The 12709-nt window shown below is 39.7% G+C and overlaps 1 protein-coding gene across 2 annotated transcripts in view; it reads right to left on the reverse strand.

The window, feature by feature from the left end:
* Positions 1-9877, reverse strand: part of ITCH (itchy E3 ubiquitin protein ligase) — a 63879-nt gene extending 54002 nt beyond the window's left edge. Inside the window, exon 1 of one of the 2 annotated variants that reach the window (XM_075769043.1) lies at positions 9786-9877. The gene's annotated coding sequence lies outside the window, so the exon portion shown is untranslated. The remainder of the gene's footprint in view (positions 1-9785) is intronic. The other variant, XM_075769044.1, reaches the window with a different exon arrangement.
* Between the last annotated feature and the right edge of the window lie 2832 nt (positions 9878-12709).

Consider the following 12709-nt stretch of genomic DNA (forward strand, 5'->3'; position numbering starts at 1 on the left):
AAAAACTACTTCAATTTACTTATTGCTGCTTTCTATTATAAAGAACAATGCAATACAGCTTGAGTCAATCGTCCACAAAATGTCCAAGACTGTACATACCAAAGTGTTAGCTAGCTTCAATTAGTGACACTCAGGTAACATGAAATTGAAAAACATGCAAAAAGAAAGGCCAAGTTCAGCTGTCCTAACAGAAAGAATGCTACTGTACACTTCATAAGCACACTGCTTTCCAGGCTTATTTTAATTTTCTTTTGTCCTAATAAGAAACTTCATAAAACATTCACATATCACTGCCTTGGAACCTTTGGTATCCCTTTATTATTTGTATAAAATCAGAGATGGGGAAGTCATTGAATATCATGGCTGATACTCTGTTTATTCAAGATGACATTTTACTTTGCTATTGGCAGGTGTCCAACTGTTCACACATTTAAGAATTTCCTTAATTTTAACTCATACAATGATAAATTTCCAGAGCAAATCTGGACAGTTACCCCTATACGTTGCTCTGTATTTCTCCCACACATCCACAAAGCCTCTGTTCCAATCTCTGCAGTACTTCCAATCAAATTACTCTACTTTACATTAAAAATATCTCGTGTATAACAAATTTGGGCTGGACTGTCACTTAAAGGATGTTGATCCTCTAAAAGTTTCTAAAGGTTTCTCCTAGGTATCTATAGAAAGTAATCCAAACCTCAGTGGGAAAGAATGGCAATGGAGTGTCACTTACGATACTAAAACCAAACAAAAATGATGCTTCCAAAAATCCTAATGATATATACAGGTAACTTGATCGTGGAGGCGTAATATAGCTGCATATCAAGCTGATAAATTCACATCAATGTGCTGTTCTACTACTTTAGCCTTACGGTTTTAAGATATCCACTAACTTTCACTCATTTCACAGTTCCCAGTATATACATTTAGCTCCCCTACCTCATTATAACAGAAATACCCACATAGCATCACAATTCAGATTACTGGTTTATGTTATTTTCCAATTAAAAAGGCGGAAACCATTAGCCTTCATGAGCAAATTTCAGAAACCGCAGAACTTAATTTGATGCTCATGGGAAGAGAGATAAAAGACTGATATTAGTAGATATGTTTAAGAATTATTTGAGCTTTAAGTAATTTGGTTATTTTATGATTTGGCATCAGAAGAAAACTAATGATTTTGTATTACAGCTATTTTTAAATATATTTCAAAGGCATTACTTTTGAATGTCAGTAAGAAACAATGTCTGTATTACAAATTCTCACAGTAAAACAAAATACAAGGCCACCACGTTATGTTTCACCATCCACCATGCAGCTTTTAAACAAGTCACTTTAGAAGCAGTTATATATTCAGTTATTAACAGAGAACAGCATCTACAGAGGATTTCATAATCTCCAGTCATTAGTTTTTCTTCTTGTTTACAGCTCAGTGCTTGCTTCAACATATTTCCCCATTCCATTCACAGCGCTACATTTCATTATCAATGGTTCATAGACACTCTTATTCAAACAAGCCTACATGAAGTTTTTAACTCTGGGGGGAACGGAAAAAAGAAACCAGAAAGCTTGACTGTTAGATTACACTATTATCTGTATTCATTACTAAGAATGACAACTTCACCCATTATTATAGTTGTTTTAAAGAATGTTTTTAAAAGTAGCCTTTTGAAAGGCTGTTGTTTACTAGCAGTCTATAAACCCAGAACCAAAACCAGATCCTGTCACCTGGAAGACTTAAATCTAGCAGATAGGTTTTTCAAAAGCTGGTATATACATTAATCTAAACATGATTATTTAGTATGTTCTGTACAGAACTACACAGCACACAACACACCTTGTTTTAAGAGCGTTCAACAGCACTGATGAAGGGTCACACATGTATAAAGGTACCTCCCTCCGGGGGTATAACAATGAAGAGAGCCCCAGATACACCTCAGTTTCTTTCCTCCCCAGAACACAGATAAAAAGGCCCATGGAAGTATCAGTAGAAAGATAACGACAAATTATATCACCTGACAAAAAGTAGCTTGCTGAACAGATTGTCACTGTAGGTATCTGAGCAATAAACCAAATCAAAACAGACTGCACAGATCTGCAATTCAACCTGGCAAGGCTCATCAAAGAAACGATGAATCATTCTGTACTACCAGTGACAACCACAAATCTGAAATTTGCTGATTATTTGTAATCTCTTGAAAAAGAAAGTTCTTTGTCACTTGCTGCTTGTACTTGCTTTAGCAAATTAGATGGTATAAGACACAGTTCCTCTTGATTAACTTTGATTCAGCTGTAAGAACAAGAACTACAGTCGCCAATGCACTGAAATTCTTATAGTTAACTAGTTACTAAGGTATGAATATATATATATTGCCCCATAAGAAAAATAAGCTGCTTCTCCGAATACTTTTAAGCATTACAAATAATCAAAGAAACTAGAACTGGAAATCTAGTATTTGCAACAAAATGAAGTATTATTCCTGTGTGCTAAATTCAATAGCAGCTAGAAATAAAGGTTGCATCTTTCCAACCTAAAATATACCTTACTGAAGTACACAAATCCAAAAGATCTAATAGAAATGAGAATTTCTGAAAAAAAAATAGTAATTTGAGATTATTTAAGTAAACATTGAGGCATCTGAACACCTACTGTGGGTCACTGTCTTTTTAAAAACTAAAAACTACTGCAAGCAAAATCTTGAGTTCCAGAGGAATCATCTTAATGTTTTCTAATTGCAACAGAAGTCCATCACCTACTTCCTAGCAATCTTTTGTGAGTGACCAGATGGCAACATGAAAGCATAGCCAGGAGTGGACAACAAAACCATCCCAACTCTGCAAAATGCAACTGCTTGCTACATTCCAGCTCATGCCTCTCTAAAAATTAAAACAGAATCTATAGGAAAAAGATGTCTTAGAACTGCAACACTATTTCAATATTTTCAGAACTTACTTTTAACTTTTTTTTGTGGGACTGCCCTAAAACCCTTTTGCCCTTTATCAGAATATAAAGTAGATTTCTCTTCTGAAATCTTGGATTACCCAAAACTACCAACTGTAGTAATAAATAAAATCCTTGAATCAAAGTTCCAGTCTTTACGTCCTAGATCTTATGTATGGAGAACTGACAATTGCACATTTAAAGAAAGAACCAGATTATTGGCTAACAACAAACATTAATTGCACCCTTCAATTTCAATGGAATCACCATTCTGTAGGGATACAACTTAAAGCCCACAGGCCTGTGAAGAAGCTTAGAACCGTCTCCTAAACTAAAACTTGACAGTGAGCCAGAGGTAACTGTACAGTAAGAGTGATGGAAAGACAGCTGCTGCAGCTATCAGGGGAGTGCAGACAGTGAGTTCCACTCTGGCAGCTTGATACTGCTGACAGAGCGGCCCCACACTCCCCTTTACATTCCTCCAGTCACACAGTCCTTCGCTATCTTTGTGCCAATTCTTGTACTAAATTGACACTGACTGACCTGTTTAAATTCAGTAAATCTTCAGGGGGGAAAAAAAAAAGCCTAGGCCCCCTGATAACTGCAAAACATTATTTTTTTTTTAATGCCCTGGCAAAGTATTCTATAGAAGGAGTGTAATTCAGTGTGAACACACTAATTACACCATACATACATGCCTTCACCACTTACCTGTCCATGCATTACGTGGCAAACTGAAAAGGTACTCACATACTGGCGTAAAAGTATAGGCCCATAGGGTTATAGTACTATCTAATGACCTTCTTAATCACCAAAGCATTCTTCCAGATACAAACCCTGAGTCTAAGTCACACAAGGAGTTCTGACAATTGTTGTTCTCAATTTTGTTCAGACATTTTTTTTTTAAATTTAGTTTGTAATATATAAGAACCTTACTGCATTTAGTTACAAGTCATGAAGGCAGAAGTACAAAATACAAAATTTACTATTTTAAAAATAGGAAGTTAAATTTCAAAAAGCAAAAAAATCCCAGGTGTGGCACAGGCTTTCTCTCATAATAGATCCTATCCCTATTATTACTGTCTACAAAGTCCTTCACCTCTCAACTCCCACATCCTCCACACTTAACTGTGAATTTCATTTTGTTGGTATCTTCTACACTCAAATGTACAGTTCACTGGGAAGTTCACAGCTTTGAAGTGAACACACATTAGTCTGAAAGCATTTTCACCTCTAACATCACCATCAGGACAGTATTATTTTGTTCAGACATTCACATCCCAGGTGAAAGCAAGATTATTTTTTTTTAAGTCTTAAATGCTATCTTTTGCTGTAATAACTCAAATTGTCACTAATGCCATAAAAGTCTTAAAGTTCCGAGGGGCTGATGAGGGGCAGAAAGAAAGGGAAAGAAAAAAGTAATGATATGCCACACCTCGCAGGATTATGTTTAAAACCTTTAAACCGTTGAGAATACCTAAATAAACCACCGGCAAAGTCAACAGGTTCCCACACAGAGCAAAATGCATTGGCCCAAACTAGATTTCAGTACAGGGGTTAAATACATTGATTCAATGGGTGCACAAGAAGAACAACAGTGAGAACACCGTTGCCTTGTGATAGCTTATTCATTGACCTGAACTACATTTGGTTCAGGCAAATGTTTAACAAATGTAGCATTGCTCTGGAAATTGGTCATTCTAATATAGAGCACAAAGATAAAAAAAGATATTCTAATGTCTTACTGGTAAACTCAATTTAACAAGCACCAAATGGAGTATGCTAATTATCTGCAGAAGTACTGCCCATTGATCATAAGTTTTCCTCTGTCTCTTTAGGTGATGAACACTTACATAGAATTAGAAATGTTACACATGGCCAGTATTTACTAAATAACACAATGTAAAAAAAAAACCCCTGAAAACACAGGTAACAGCTGTTTAGTTTGGTTAGCTATGGAAACATTTTTAATGTAGAGCGAGGCAGTCAGAGCATTTTCCTAAACCTTCAGCATTTCCCTCTTCTTTCCTGTTACCATTATACACATTATTCCCCTTCAAACAGCTGGAACAAGAAGCTGCATTGAAGATTGTGTTACTGATGATGACACATGCACTGGATGAATCCCACACATTTAAGAACAGAAGCAGCTTTGCTATCCTTATACAAAAAAACAAGTCGGTATCACATTGTTACTTTTTATCTTCTAAACTCCTGCATTTTCTTTCTTCTCACTTCATTTGCAGAGTGAAGTGCCCTTCATGGGTAGGATCACCCCAGGAGGTCTTAACTTGAATAGAAAGGGTGTTCAACTTCAGGTAACATCTAGTGAAAATATGCAGCTCATCACTTTCACAGAAATTAGCAAGCCTGGTTAAAGATTAGACCAAACACATTATTGTCTTATGAACATTTTTGTATATTAATCGCCACATTTTTTTTACCTAGTATCTGAAATTCTATATTTACAGCAGTAAGAAAAACATTCAAATGTTTATGAAACCAGTAGTGAAGAAATAAATATTTGGATATCTGACCACTCTAACTGTCAAGCAAGAGTAATGATCATTAATACATAATTAAAAGACAGATAGCACTGGGAATAGGAGCAGGCACTAAGGATGGATACTGACCAAAAGCACGTTAAAAATGAACACAATCCACTCTTCTATGTCTCAGTACATACTCTTCAACTTGCTCAGCATCTAGTCTTCCTTAGCTTTTTTCACTGTACTGGACGAGGCAAAGCTAAAAAGGGCAGTAACCACTTATGAATGACTTGCACAGGCAAAAGCTCCATCATGATCACATGAAACTGAAAGAATCAAAGAGCCCGTTTTATTTTTAAGTAAATGAATATGCTTCCACTTGCAAATTTTATATTATTGATGGATGTTTCACTGCAAATGGCTATCCATTTGATGAATTAGTAAATCAGAACCAGATTATAGATGTCTTTACCATGTCTTTTTCTAATTAAGATCACTTTCAACCTTCACTGATCTTTCTTTTCCTTAGTATTAAACTTTAAAAAGATTACCAGATATCTAGCTAATTCTGAGAGAGAAAGTATGACTAAAGGCTAAGGCTACCCTTGACAAAAAGCTAGACCTATAAAGAACAGAAAACAGAGCATAAAGATTTGATAGATGCTGATAATAACACCCTCTTCTTGAAAGCTCCAGCTTCCACGTCATGACTTACCCCATCCAAAACCCGAGATCTGCACATTTCAGGTAAAAGGTAAGTCACCTAACTTTCACTTCTTCTGGATTAGAAACAGGGTTCCACACAATAAAACTTTAACAATCCACCTGAAGAGAATAGGCCTTTTCTTGCTCAACAACAATACCATTTGAGTCTAAGCTCTGAACTTCAAAATCAATGATCTAAATGCAAACATGTAAGTAGTTCTGTTCATGACTGAAACAATAGGCCTCTCCTACCAGCACAGTTTAGAATAGCTCAGGCAGGTGGGTGGAAGGCAGGCATTATCAGTTTCTAAATGGAAGGACTGTAATAAAACTTTTTTTATAAAAAAAACCCCCAGCATATTAACATACTGCCAAGTTTTAAAAAATGATTTGAATAACCAGCGTAACAAGATCTAGTATCGTGGTTCCTCAGAGGGGAGAAAAAAAAAAATCTGCCCTTGTTTTACCAAGGAGTTTGTTCTATGCCCCAGTATAGTAAAAGTAGAAATTCCAGGCATAACTGAAGAGCTGGTCACATGAAACAGGGCCTTGGTTTCTTTAAAATGCTCTTCCCTAGTTTGTTACAATCCTTTCATTTCTATTAAGTGTAATTTGCAATTCTTATGAAGAAAAAGATCAATCCTTCAACTGCAAAAACTCCGCACTACAATAAGTAAACCTGAATGCCAGTCACTTAGAGAAAATGCTCAAGTCCTTATTGCTTTATTCTTCAGATGAGAGGGATGAAGAAAAACAACTACGTTTCCCTCTCCAAAATGTGGACACAGAATTAGCTCAGGTAACAGTCAAACCAAGCCCAAGAAGGATTGCCTAAAACCTTTAAAAACACTCAATTTATGAGACAGCAAAAAGTGAATATCTAGAAAAACAGAATACTCCCAACCTAGACTATAATCATAGCTCGTCTACTTCCTCTTCTGAGCCAAGCACACACTTCAAAGCCCTTCTAATAGCTGAGCAAAATACGGTTACAGTAAGCAGCCGAGGCAAATATTCTCCTCTAGGTTATGCACATGTATTTGCTTTCCTTAGGTGTAAGGGCACAAAGTAGTTCCTTCAATTACATATAAGTACAGCAGACTGACAAAAATTAGAACATTACATGAACATAACTGTATGGCCAAACAGAAAGACTTAAAAATAAACAGCATCAGTGACAGCACTCCCAGAAGCTTCACCATTACCATTTGCAAGGGGTTTTTCTTCTGCTCTAACCCTACAGACTCTTTTCCTTGCTTTTAAGTAGAAATCAAATTGGTTTTGCTGCAACATGAAAAGTATTTCACTACAGTTGAATATATTTACCACTTTGCTTAAACAGCTTAAATTTACAAAAGATATTTGTTTAGATGCTATCATTGACTGACAGTCACAATGCTGTTGAGAAGCAACTTATCTACTGCATATGTTGTAAAACAGAAGAAAATTAATTTATTTTGTAAATCTCTCAAGAAACGTATTTTTCAAGCAGTCCTAAGGCAAGCTTTCTTAGAAACAATGATTAATTTAAACTCTACAAGAGGAACATCATGCTACTTTACTACCTTTCTATTAGCTTATTTATTCTGTAGTTAACTTCCCCAAACCATTTTGAAACTTAGAAACAAAGAAACAAGACAACTTCATATTTCAGGACTGTTTCACCACAGAAGAAACAAAACTTTAAGGGAAAGAAAATCAAGGTAAGAAAATGAGGTGATGCTGCTTAACTAATAAATTCATGTAAATAATCTTCTCTCAATCTCCCTTAAGCCCCAAAATAACTGTTTAATCTGTAAGAAGCTTTCAAAGTTAGCACTTAGAAGTCTCAGTTATTTTCCACTGCAACATCACCTTTCACATGTACTGTACCAGTTCTTTGTTTTAAAGACAGGAAAAATCACTTTGAATCAGAATGCCACATATTATCCAATGATCACTTGGAGGTGCTTGCATTCAGTGTAGTGATTAAAACTGTCAGCCAAACCACAACTAAGAACGCACACTAGACCAAATTCAGATTTAAAGAGCTGTAGCAAAGAGCAACGTAACTGTAATTAAATTTGAACTGCTTTGGACTTTCGCTGTAAGAAGAGAGAAAAGAATTTCAATTTGTTCTTTCAAACAAGATTTTTTTAAAGTATTAAAATCTTCAGAACCAAAGGCAGTTTGCAGTGCATGTTTCATTCTTAAACATGTATGCCTTTTTTTCAGGTAAATACAAGCAAGCAATAGCTAGATCTACTGTCATTCTCCTGACACGGACTGCCTTCTTACAAATATCAGTCCAGATTTCTCTCCTTTTCTCTTTGAAAAGGATGAGTGGCAGGGTAGCAGAGACTAAACAAAACAATGAGAAACTCACTAAAATAAATAATAATATATTGGGAAAAAGACGGTCTAAAATACCCTGGTTTCTGATTTCTTCAATTCTAACTGAGCTATAAAGCCAAGTTTTGCAGGAGATATCTTCCAAAACTTCAAGGGTAAAGGATGCCACACAAATGACAACAGATATCCCAAATGCTACACCCACCTTTCTCTCTGCATCACACACAGATCTGAAGTTCTTTTGTCAATTTAACATCACAAATTACAGCTATTAAAACAAGCTGAATTCTTGGATATCAAAGCCAATTAGATAAAGACATCCTCAAACACTGCTTTTATTTGGATACTATTGCCACACAAGGTCAAAGACATTTGGAACCGGGAGGGTTAAGAGATAGAACTTGCCCGTGTTTCCAAAATAGAGCGGTGGCACCAGCGTTGCCATTCTGCTATGTTTACAAGAGGGAACACAATTCAGTATACATCTCCAGTGTAGTCATGCTTTATGGCTAGGAAACATTACTTCAAGGCATGGCTGTACCCTGACGAGACAAAGGCAGCGAACCCCTCGTAAAGCGGCTGCAGCAGTAGCAGCCGCCTAATCTGGACAGCGGGGGGACACTCCTCAGAGAGGGCTAAATACAAAGAGGGCTGTGCTGTGGAAGGGCTGCCGGAAAGCAAAGCCTCTGACGGGAGCGAATCCCCAAGGCCCTGCGAGGGCGAAGGTTTAGGGGCTGATCTCAGCGAGAAGGAGCGTGGAAAGAATGGCAGGGTCCGACCGGGGACGGGAAGCAAATACTGCTGGGGACAACTGGAACAAGCGATGCAGAGCTTGGGGGAAACGGGCACCCCACGCCGGGGTCCGGGCAGGTGCCCCTAACCTGCCCGGAGCGGAGACAGGGCTCCTCAGCGCAGGCCGGCAGCGCTGGAGAAGGGGCGGCGGGGCCAGGCAGCCCTCGCAAGGGAGCGCCGGGGTCCCAAGGATCGCCGCCCCGTGCCCCGGAGAAGGAGCGACGCTGCTGTCCCAAGCCCGGTCCCCGACCCAAGAGCTGCCCCCGCTGGGGCCCGGGGAGGCAGCGCGGCGGGAAGGGCCTCCGTCAGCGAGGCCCTCCCAGGGGCCAGAAGCCCCTCAAGAAGCCAGGCCTACGCCCGCCGGGGTCCCCCGCGCCCCCTTGCCTCCGCCACCGCGCCACGGCCGCCTGGAGCCGAGGAGAGCGGCGGGGCCGCCGTGCCGCGCCCCGCGGGGTCCCGTCCCCACCGCTACCGCCTCCTCCTCCTCCTTCCGCCCTGTCCGCAGCGCGGACTCCCGCTCCCCTCACCGGGCACAGCGGCGTAGCAGCTCCTCCGTCCCTCGGCCAAGATGGCAGCCGGTCCGAGCCCAACCTGAGCCAGCGACTTTACAAAGTCGGGCGGGATCTGCGCACGCGCCGAGTCTCTCACCAGCCACAGGCGCGCAGTGACTACAAGTCCCGGCGTGCTCCGCGCCAGGCGCCGCGCATGCTCACGGCGGCCGGAGGGGCCGCCTGGCAGTGAGGGACGAGCCGGGCCGGGTTGTGGTGAGTCGGTCTGGCTGGCGGTGTTTCCTCTCCGGTTAGCCCGTGGCTGCGGTTTGTGTGCCTGGGCTTTGACGCTAAGCTCACGTGAACGTTTCGCAATAGCACTCGGTTCCCTAGGCCGCAGCCGGGGTTTGCCCTTGCGCTGGCGAGGCTGCCCGGAGCAGCAGGGAGCTGTGTGGGCCTGGTCATCCCCTCACCTCCCACAGCAGCCTTCTGGGCCAGGGCCCTGGAAAGAGTTATGTATATATACACACACAGAGTGTATATATATGTGTGTGTGTGTATGTATACACACACTACTGTAAAAATCATTGATCATCAAAGCAACCCTGCAGGCTAGGCTAATGCTTCTCTGAAGTTAGAAGAGTACCTCAACGAACCTGTGGCCATCGGTGGCACTGGGTTATCACAATAACGCTAATAACTGGAAATTTCTGATAGCACAAAGGGATGTACTGGGTAATCCAAGTTTCTACCAGTCAGGCAACTGGACATCACTGGTAGCAGTCTGGGCTTTGTGACACACAGGGTTTTGTAGGTTTAATGTATCCACTGCAGATACATAAGCTATTGATATTACTTAACCTTTACATAAAATCTTTCTTACTTCAAGTGTGTTTTTTCTTAACCAGAACACGTTTTTGCATGAGTGAATACATACAAATTAAAATACACCTCCTCTTTTGACAGTGAGGAATGAGACAGTTCAGTTTCCATGCACTGAAATCAGAGAAAAGACTCCTTCATTTTCAAAGAGTAAGGAAATATCCTCGCTGTTTTTTCATGAAAATTACATCCTTTACAAATGCAAAGTTTAGCATTTTCTTACAACTGGTATGGATGTGAAAATCCAGCTTGTCTTCCCTATTGCACACATAAACTGCAGTAAGAAAGATTCCACAGCTACAATTAAGTGAGCGTTTCTGTTGATGAGGTCTAAGCAAGGAAACAACTCAGATTGTTTTCCCCTAACAGAATAACCTATGTGTTTCAATGCCAGTTAGTCATCTGCAGTTATGATTGACCAAGGTATATATGCACATAAGTTCAAGCACAGGAATTAGTAATTCCAGCACAGAACAAAATATGCTGCTCAGGCAGAGCCTGTGAGGACTGCAGTGAGAGGTGTGTGGCTTTGTCAGAAAGGGGCGCATCCCTGGGAGGCGAGTTTGAGCCAAGGTTACAGCCCAATAGAGGAACCAAACTGAACAGCTGAACTAAGTTCTGGAGGGTTTCGTTGGTTGGCTTTTTTTTTTCTCTCTTAAGCTTTTCTATGCACCTTTATGTCTTTATGTTCCTTTACAGATATTTGACTACATATATTTACAGTTCTGTATTTAAATGGTCCATTCAAATTAATAACAATAAAAATTAGTTCTACAAGCGCAGCTTAACAGAAATTTCTTTCTCATGCATCACCTACATAAACGGTCATCTCTCATCCATTGTTGCAGTACAGATTCCTGTCCTGGCCAGACAGTAAAGCTCAGGCTGACTTCAGGTGGAGTTCCACAGCTGCATAGCTGAGTTTCCTTTACAGCATTTTTGTTGTCTCCCAGCTGGTACATAACATTGGGCTTGTTTTTGCAGATTGCCTGTGGTTTGATTCCCAAAACCATAGGAACATTGCAGTTAGGTGTACTATGACCTTTTACCTCAGCTGTCTGAACTAATTTTAACTTTAGTAGAAATTTAGTGTTTGCAGGAAGAAGCTGAATGCTACCCCAACTGCACATACGTGTGACTCCTATCAAATTCAACAGATGTGTATATATCCCTAGGGCAGTGTGCCCATTTGCAGTCTCTGGTTTTATCTTACTGGTTTTTAGGTTTCCAAGGTAAAGGTTGTTAAAGCAGATGTGAATTAATAACATTGTCTGTTTACAAGGACACCACATAAATTGTCCTCTGTGTTATAATTTTTCCCCTCCTTTTGTAACCGGTATTTCGGAAAAGTGATTGTTGTCCCACCCCAGCAGCCCTAATGTCTTTATTTTTTCGGCTTCTGATGCCTCAAGTTCCGCTGGTGCTATCTGCTCTGTAAAATTCATGAGAGAAAGAATGCATTCCAGGTGCACAAGACTACTGATTAGTTTATGCTTGCCAGGACAAGATGAACATAGAGCAATCTTCACATTCACACTCTTTCAGAGATCATTTTCCCTGTTAAAAATCATTGTCTATCAGTGAACTGGAACAACACATAATGAATTAATACCAGAACAACGTGACAAGCACAGATTAATATAATTGAATGGCAGAAGACCTATGCATTCAAGATTTTACCTTTCTTTTGTTTGCTTGTTTGGGGAAAGAAGGAGACTACTTGATTATTTTCTTTTCCCCTATACTTTCTATAACTATATATAACTATATACTCAGGGAGGATGAAATTTTCTTGCTATTCCCTATCATAACTTTATTTTGACTAGTAAGAACCTCAACAGATTAGGAAAGTTTGCTACAACCATGCAGGATGATCTTGCACAAAGGCTTTTTAGGAAAACTGTGTAAACTTTATAGCTTTTCACATTTCCTGGGTTTGATATAGTCAAGCAGTGCTTCTGGGAGTTAAGTTCTGAGAGAGAATATTTAATAATTTTCATAGTATTTTTTTCCACTCTTGTCCAGTCCAATCCAGATTTCAAGGTCACTAGGATAAAGATTGTTTCTTGTGGCAAAATATG

Source organism: Balearica regulorum, chromosome 16 (genome assembly GCF_011004875.1).
Source record: "Balearica regulorum gibbericeps isolate bBalReg1 chromosome 16, bBalReg1.pri, whole genome shotgun sequence".
Lineage (NCBI taxonomy): Eukaryota > Metazoa > Chordata > Aves > Gruiformes > Gruidae > Balearica > Balearica regulorum.